This window comes from Barbus barbus (assembly GCF_936440315.1).
Source record: "Barbus barbus genome assembly, chromosome: 7".
In the NCBI taxonomy this organism is placed as follows: Eukaryota; Metazoa; Chordata; class Actinopteri; order Cypriniformes; family Cyprinidae; genus Barbus; species Barbus barbus.
In genome coordinates, this window is record NC_136735.1 from 7240741 (window position 1) to 7249785 (window position 9045).

A 9045-nucleotide genomic window follows, 5' to 3' on the forward strand; every position below is an offset into this window, starting at 1 on the left:
GCTTGAAAAGTTTAATGAACTGCTTGATGAACGACTTTCCGTGCGAAGGGACCATGGGTCCCCTCGCACATCGTAAATTTGGGATTATCATAGTGTGCCTGAATCTGAAAAACACATTGTTCTGTTCTCGTTTAACTGCATACGTAGGGTGCATTTTAAAACACTATGTTACCTCCAAGCTCTATGAATGAATTCAAGATGGTGGATGAGGAGAGAAAAATATCAATCACTGAATAATTAAAATGAACTATAACTATTTACCCAACATTATTGGTGATAAAACTCTTTGGAAATCAAAGTGGCCAATTAGCATTAAATAGGGTTCGAATTAAGCTACTCACACAAGTATAAAAATAGCACTAAATTATACTATCAAAATAAATTAAGTAAGTAATGTAAAATGTACACCTGGATTTAGTGGCTTCACTGGTTGTTTATAAGGATTTTTATACTTTTTAGATGAAGCTTTGTATTATATTAAAATAGAAGGTACTTTGGCAAAAGTGGTCAGCACGAAATAAAAAAAGGGCCCAAGGAATTTTTGAAGAGCTCCACAGCGGCCCAATAGGTGCTCACTGTGGCATTCAAAAGACCCTGGATGCCATAAACAAGCGCTTTTATTGGCCTGGTATGTCTGTGGACATAAAAAATGGGTGAGTTTAATATGTGAATCCTTCGTCATGTTTTCATACATCTATTATTCCATCAAAACTGATTTTGATAATATATTTTAGGTCAAACACTCTTCTGCTTGTCAAAAAAAGCAATGTTCTCTGAAGAACCCAACAGAATATACCCCTATCGTGGTAATTCATGTTTTTATGAAACACACAAGGAATATTTTTGTTACAGCAATTTTATATAATAAACATGAATGTTTATTAGGTGGCACAGCCTTGGTATATTGTGGGGATGGATTTAGTTGGAAAGCCCACACCAACGAAAGAAGGCTACCAGTATATCTGTGTGATGGTATAGATTACTTCACAAAGTGCTGTGAGGCTTTCCCACTGAAAACCAAAAGCGCAGAGGAAGTAACAGACTGCATAGTAAAATTGTTCTACAAATGTGGTGCCCCTAAAAGGCTCCTAACAGATCAAGGCACTGAATTTGTAAATAAGGTTAGTGCTTTACTTTTTATTTGTCTTTTATTCCATTAATTGTTCTTCCAAATAAGTATAATAACTGATTCTTACTACTTATTTGTAAATGAGATTTGTGTTGATCTGTACACAGATCAATCAGGGTGTGTGCCAAACCCTGGCCATTAAGAGAAGTCTGCGCTATACCATCCACAAACAAATGGATCCCATGTGAGGTACCAGACACCTATGAGGTAAGCCCTATAGTTTAATATTTGGACATTTTTCAATTACAGTATTTTTTTTTTTATGTGTAATCACAATTGTCCTCTTTACTTTAGATCAATGAAAGTGTGGAGGAAATGATTCCAGAGGTGTGCATTTCTGAATGCATTAAATTGCAGGACAGGTTGTACCACACTGTTCAGGAGAATATGGCACAGGTGCAAAAAAAAAATAAGAAAGAGGAAACTGGATCAAGAAGAGGCTGTTGTCATGCAGGTTGGGGACAGAGTCCTGAGGCAAAACAAAAGAAGTTAGCAGAAAAAGGGGGGTAAATTGGATCCTGATTTCTTGGGCCTGTACAATGTCACTAAAGTTGATGCCAAAAGCATAGACATTGTGGATGACCATGGAAAACTATTTCCCAGAGTAAACCTTGATCACCTGGTACACGTTTTTAGAAGATCTTCCACCAAAAGCTCCCAAGGTCACCTCACCCGTCACAACCACATCCTTCCCTGCCACAACTATTCCAGTCCCTCATACCATCTGCTCTAGTGCCCCCCAGCCTGCGCCCTCCTCAGCTGTGCCTTGCACTGATTGTATGTATCCATATTTTAAAACCTATGTAAAGAGAACAACATTCTATTATCATTAGCGTTTTTTGTTGTTGTTTTTTTACTATTTTCAGTTTTACAAGACATCTGGGCAGGAAAAGGAGGAAGACTGTGGAGCAAAATAGGTCCACATAAAATATTTACCTGGGATCTTGAGCGACTCCAACCTGGGGAGAAGCTTGAGAGTGATGTGAGCGAGTCTTCACACAATTCCTAATAATTCTTCACTCATTTGGACTTCTTCATAATGCTTTTTTAAACAAGTGTGGAACTGACAAATGACTGAAACTTGTGCAGGTTATCAATGCCTACCTCACTTGCATAGTATGCAGGTATGCAGGAAAGGCATTTGTCATCGATTCATTTCAAATGACAAATCTGTGGAATGGCAAGGCCACTGAAATGAAAAGGGTAAACAAGCTTGCTTATTTTGATATGTTTATCGTAAATGTTCATGTTTCATCTGTAATTGTCTGTGTACCCATAGATGAATCTGCAGGTATATGATTTGCTGGTGGGCTCTGTAAACAAGGGTGACCACTGGACACTGCTGGTTTGTTTCGCTCTATGATGTCTGTTGTTCTATTACACTATAAGAGAGTGGATTTTTTCCTTTAAGATTGAAAGTTAAATTCAATGTCTTGCCAGGTAATATATCCTCAGGAAGGAAAGATCATTTATTTAAACTCCTGTGGAGAAGGCAGCAGGAAAGTTGACCACTGCCTTAAGTCTGTTAGGTGAGAAATTAAGAACCCTCATCAGATAATGGTTTTATAAGTTGTATACAAATTGTTCTTTCTTCAATAAAAGGGGATTCATGGACGAAAGGGGTTTCAAGGGTGCCACATGGAAGTGTGTCAAGTTACCACACAGCCTACCACCAGATGCCACTTCATGTGGGGTGTTTGTGTGTAAGGTAAGTAGCTGTAAATTGTTTTTATAATTGCCTTATACTTGTTCACCTCATACATCGCGGGTCTTACGATGCGTGCTCATGTGTTTGCAAAATTATGCATTTCAAAGTTAATGACCAAACGTATCATTATAACAGTTCGCATTGTTGCTGCAGATGAAATATAACATGGATCACATTAAATAAATATTTTGTCATCAGGTTAGACATTGGTTATTTATCACTCAAATCCCTTTCTCTTCCTTTCCGTCGGTCGCGCATATCCGCCATGCTTGTAGTTTTTTTTAACACTTTTTATGCGTGTTTGTAGTTCTAATCGAATCCTCGACCATCCGGGAATCTTTGGCATACTTTTTAAACATACTATGATTTGGGACATACTAATTCTATATTTTTGAATGGGGGGGAAATGCAACACTCAATAGAGTGTTGGAACTATGATGTCACTTTGTAGGCGAAAACCGGAAGCGAGTTAGCATTTTAGCACTTCCGGTTCCATCATCCCAGAGTCAATGGTTTTTTTTTTTATGGGATTTTGGTTAAATCTCTTACATAAGGTCAGTGGTTCACACAAGCTCAAGATAGTTTCACATTGTACTCTACGACATAAAACACACCAGTTATACCACTCTCGTGATTTTTTTAAGCTGTTACGTTTCTTAAAAAAGACGGTTGCTAAAACAAATTGCTAATTGGGACTACAGGCGCTGTCGGAGACATTCAATGTCATCACAGTTTATCAATTTACAGTATTTTCCAGTTGCAGTATAATTTGTATTACAATTAATTTTAGAATAACCAATGAATAGTTTCCCGCATTTTATATTGTCGTTCGACAATGTTTTTTTTTTTGCTTTGCCCCAAAATGCGACACATATCTTCGGATGGAAGATGCTCGTTTTATCGTTTACTGATGCAGAGACTCTGGGTTCGCACCATAAGGTAAACTCATATTACAATTATTACATGTAAACACCACATTTGCTGACTTTACTTGGTGAAAGTGAAACTTTAATGATGCATAGTGCTTAAAGGGGAAGTCGTGGCCTAATGGTTAGAGAGTTGGACTCGTAATCCAAAGGTTGCGGGTTCGAGTCTCCGGCCGGCAGGAATTGTAGGTGGGGGGAGTGAATGTCCAGCGCTCTCTCCACCCTCAATACCACGACTGAGGTGCCCTTGAGCAAGGCACCGAACCCCCAACTGCTCCCTGGGCGCCTCAGCATAAATGGCTGCCCACTGCTCCGGGTGTGTGTTCACTGCTGTGTGTGTGTTCACTGCTGTGTGTGTGTTTCACTGCTGTGTGTGTGTGTGTTTCACTGCTGTGTGTGTGTTCACTGCTGTGTGTGTGTTCACTGCTGTGTGTGTGTGTGTGCACGTTGGATGGGTTAAATGCAGAGCACGAATTCTGAGTATGGGTCACCATACTTGGCAGTATGTCACTTCACTTCACTAAAGCCACGTTAAAATTAAATGTTTACGGTCACATGAAACTGTTAGAAAGCATATAGATTGTGAATTTCCTAGAAGCAAGGATAAAATAACATTTTGTGTAACCACTGTACCAAAACGAGAGCTGAAATGTGGTGCTTTGTTCACTAAGTTTAATCTTGCCATATCCAAAAACTCGCACGCGCTTCTGTTATTTAAAAGATTAAATACGCGGGGATACGTTTTTAATTTAAATATTCATATTAATCAAGGATTTATTTACTTCCATCAATTAGTGCAAAAAAAAAATTTTGCCACGCTGGTGGAAACAACACAAAACCGTGCTACCGCGACAGTCAAGAGCATTTAGTGTCCCGCAGCAGCAGCAGCATGTGTGCCATCAGCGCAGCTGAAGTGTTCTGCATTCAAATGCATGCAATAGGCTAAAGCTTGCAGCAAAGCACCAGCAAAGGTAATTACCATGAATGTGTCGGGGGAAATAGTAAGGATATATTTTAATTATTTAGTAATAAACTAGTGTTTTCTGAGTCCGTGTCGCAAGGATGAAGTTGCTGATCCTGAGTCGCAATCTCCTCATTAGACTCACCTTTAGAGAGAAGTGCATCTTTACGGATTATGATTATAATGAAACAGTTTTTGTTTTCGATTTATTTATTTTATTTAGTTAAGTAGTAATTTAAAGCTTTCTATAGATATATTCACCGAGTTTCGGTTTTTGTGAAGCGCACCTGTTCAAAATGAGATGGCAGAAAGCGCATCATGTTTTTTTATTTTTATTTTATAAAAGCACAACGTTTTGTTGATATTGTGAGTGCACACAAATAAGTAGACCCTTTACAGTTCCGAATGATGTATTACTCTTACCTTTATGAGCAAAAATGACGGCGTATCCAATGAAAAAAATGCAAGTGATTGCGCTGGCGCCGTCATGTCCTGCAAAGTGCACTTTAGCTTCCACTCTCAGCACAAACGATCGGGTACAGTGCACATTTATTTAGGTTTAACATTATGCTTAAACTGTTTCATACCTATAGATTTTATTTTAGGCAAGTCGTGATGATTTGAAAAGGCTAAATTGATCAAACATAGGTTATCACTGTCTACCGCTGGCTGCTTGGTCATTACTTTAAAAAACAAAGCCTTATAACAAACAAAAAAATGCTCCAAACGTTTTTCTAAATGAACTTGCAGGCCCGTGCAGGGTTCTACCTTAGACCTTCCCTGAGTGAGCTGTCATCAGTCCACCATTGTTTCACCGCCAGAGCAGACGAAGACAAGAATGACTTCTAAGCGATTGAGGTGATTTGTTGTTGGATGTAATAATGAATATAGCAGTGTCATTTACTCCTGATATCTGAGCCGCTGAAGACGCAGTGGATTACCTTTGTTTCTGAAGCGAATGCTCCCCCGATCTACCTAAATGCATCTATCTTCGCGCGAATCATTCGTGATCCAGCTTCACCTCCAGAAGAAGTTAGTGTAAGGTTTTTTAATGAATCTTTGCAAATCACCTTTCCTAATAATATCCTAATTAGCAAGTTTCACAATGAATGCGGCTAAAGTTTACCGTCTCTCAGTTACCCCTTTTCCACCAGCAGGAACCAGGTGCTAGCTCAGAGCCAGTGCTATTACCTGTTCATTGTTAGTTCAACTGGCGAGCCCTTTAAGAACCGGTTTGCTTTTCCACAGGCTAGAGAACCACTACAGAGCTGGGTATTACTTCGCTGAATATGTCTGATCTTTCGCTAGCGTGGCAGCGCCAAACACAACAGACTTGTTGGAGAGACATCAGCGCCGTGCAGACCGATCGATCGGCACATGACGCCAAAGCTTTCCAGTCACTCCCGCAGCACCCTGATGCCTCGCACCGAACGGTCGCGCAGCACCGATGCATCCCAAACAACCCTGAACACACCATCAACAATGGCGGACGTTGTGTTGCTATATTGATGTTCATGGCTTCGCAAAACTACATTGGCATCCAAACACAGCGAATCCAATGTGTTTGTGTTTAGCTGCTATTTCAAATATGGTGGTTAAATGTTTCTGTTCATCTTGTTTGTTACGATAACCCCGCCCCCCAGCCCCTGACACAAGCGGTTCTTACTTCTAACCCGGCAATGTTTTGGTGCTACTTATGAACCGCTTTTCCTGGTTCAGAGCTGGTGTTTTGGGTGTCGAAAGACAAAGAACCGATTTGAAACTAGGCTCTGGCTCCGAACCAGCACTCAAACTGCCTTGGTGGAAAAGGGGTAAGAGAGTGGCTTGGAAGAGAGGGGCGGAGTGAGCAGAGCTAATTTGCATTTAAAGCCGCATGCAAGAATACAGGTTACGTTAGACAGAGCTGTTTTTGACAGGGTAAAAACGGTGTTGTTTTACACTACCATTGAGAAATTTTAACCAAACTATGTTACAGACTTTTCATTAAGACCCTAAGGAATAATATCAGCTTGTGAAAAATGGGCATCGGATATAACTGAAATAATGTTAATATGCTAGACTGGATACTAAAATCAGTTTAATCTTTATAATATACTGACAACCACATTTAAAATACTTAAGAAAAATCCACGTGATGAATTCTGGGAATGCAATTTACAGTTTTTCACTGTCAATTATTATATGACTTGTAATTTCACAGTAAAATACTGTTAAATGTACATGTTTTTTTGTGGGGGGCATGGCGTCGCTAGGCCATAAAATGACTACTCAGCCCCCCTAAAATTGTGTGATTAGCTCCATAAACTGTACACAATTCGTGATCGCCTCAGTCCTCTTTAAATTTCATATGAAAACGGTGGCAAACTTTGATCGGCTCCTCCCCATCTTTCATTGTGTTCTTTTTCAATCCGCAGACCGTGGAAACAGAGGACAGGTTTATCGATAGACTGTTATCAGTGGCGCCTGCAGGTGTACGGCTGTACGCACTGTGCATACCATGAGCTCTCAGACTGGCCTGAGATTTGCCCCGCAAACATTTCAGCAGTTAGGCTATTATGTGTGTACTGTATTTCTATCGGCTGATAGAATTTTGTTGGTTAACAGTTAATGATCGGTTAATGAGCATCGGTTGTCAGTCATTGGGAAAATGAACCGAAATGAACATCCCTAACTTTTGCCCGCAGTGCGTGCTCAGACACCGCTGATGGAGAGGTAACTTTAAGAAAATTAAGATGTGTCATCAATAAGTAACCATTTGCACCAGCAGATTTTATGTTTTTCTTTTCTTTTCTCTTTTTTAAATCGTGAAGATCTACATTAGAGCCCTGCATTTCAGCCCGAGGGGCCGGATTTCGGGTCAATTTTTATAGCTCAGACGCGGGCTGGGCATCGGGCCTGTTTTAAGCTTCTCCTTATTTTTATATTTAGACATCCATCAATTATGGGGATAAAAAATTGCTATGCTGGTGGAAACACAAACGATTGGATATGCGTCTAACAACGCACATTTATCTAAGTTAAACATTTATAGCATTGGGATATTGAACTGTTTCATATCTATAGATTTTATTTTAGGCAAGTCGTGATGATTTGAGAAGGCTAAATTGATCAAACAAAGGTTATGATCAATTCGCTGTCTGCTGCTGGCCGCTTGGTACATTTAATGACCAAAACGTCCTCCAAACATTTTTCTAAATTAACTTAATAAAAAAATGAAATTAATTATAATCACTTTTTCATTACATACAAAACTGAACCATTTTAATAGCTGAAACAGTATAAGCTGTTTTGGGAGAAGGGGAAAATAAGACTGGCTCGGTTCAGTCTCGAGACGAAACTTCTGATAAGCTGTCGGACAACATTCTAATCCACTTCATCCAGCGCAGTTTTGTTCTCTGTTGTTTTAATCTGTGAGCATGCTCTTGATAGATATATTTTACCATTTTGTTTAAAACGTGTGACATCATTCGTTCTGCTCTCACTGATCATTTGATCCGCAGAAGAAAAAAAAAAACCTCTGAGCTTACCCTCGGAAGAAATTCTGCAGGCGACCCTGATTGTTTTAATATTAGGGATGCACCGCAATGAAAATTCTTGGCCGAAGCTAAACAAAATGAAACACTGGGCTGAAGGCCGAATACCGAACACGGTTTTTCACATTTTTTTCCCCCATGTAGGCCGATTTTGCCATTTTTTTCACCATTGCATAAATTAAATAGACAAAAGGTGTTTTTTACCGCTTTTCAAATAAAAAAAAACAATTACAAAATAACAATTTTTAAAAAATTACTTAACACTGAATTTTTTTTACATTCTATCAGACATTATACCAACAAAGCACAATTTAACTTAATATTAATAAGTTAGTAAAATAATTTTTTAGCCATTTCTGAGACCCGCTTCTTGATCATTCAAGACGCCATTCATCATGTATTTTTTACTGTAGGCCTACAAATAAATGCAACCTTGCTGAGCAGAAGATACTTAAAATTTTAAAATATTAGAATATATTACAGATCCCAATTTGAACACTATTGGTGAATGTTATAATACAGCTGTTGTAAGGTAATTACTATTATAATTATTATTGTCTTATTTTATTTTACAGAACAACAGTCAATTTGCAATACTAACATTTATGAATGTTGATGGAGCTTTTATTTTGGCAGAAGCCCGCAGGAAGACCTCAGTGCTTCTTTTGGTTGACAACAGCAGATTTATAAATTATTCTCATTACGAATTTGGGAAGAGGTTTGTCGCACATATCACATTGTCACGTGCATTTAAAAAAACAAATAAAACTGTTACTGAGCAAAGGACG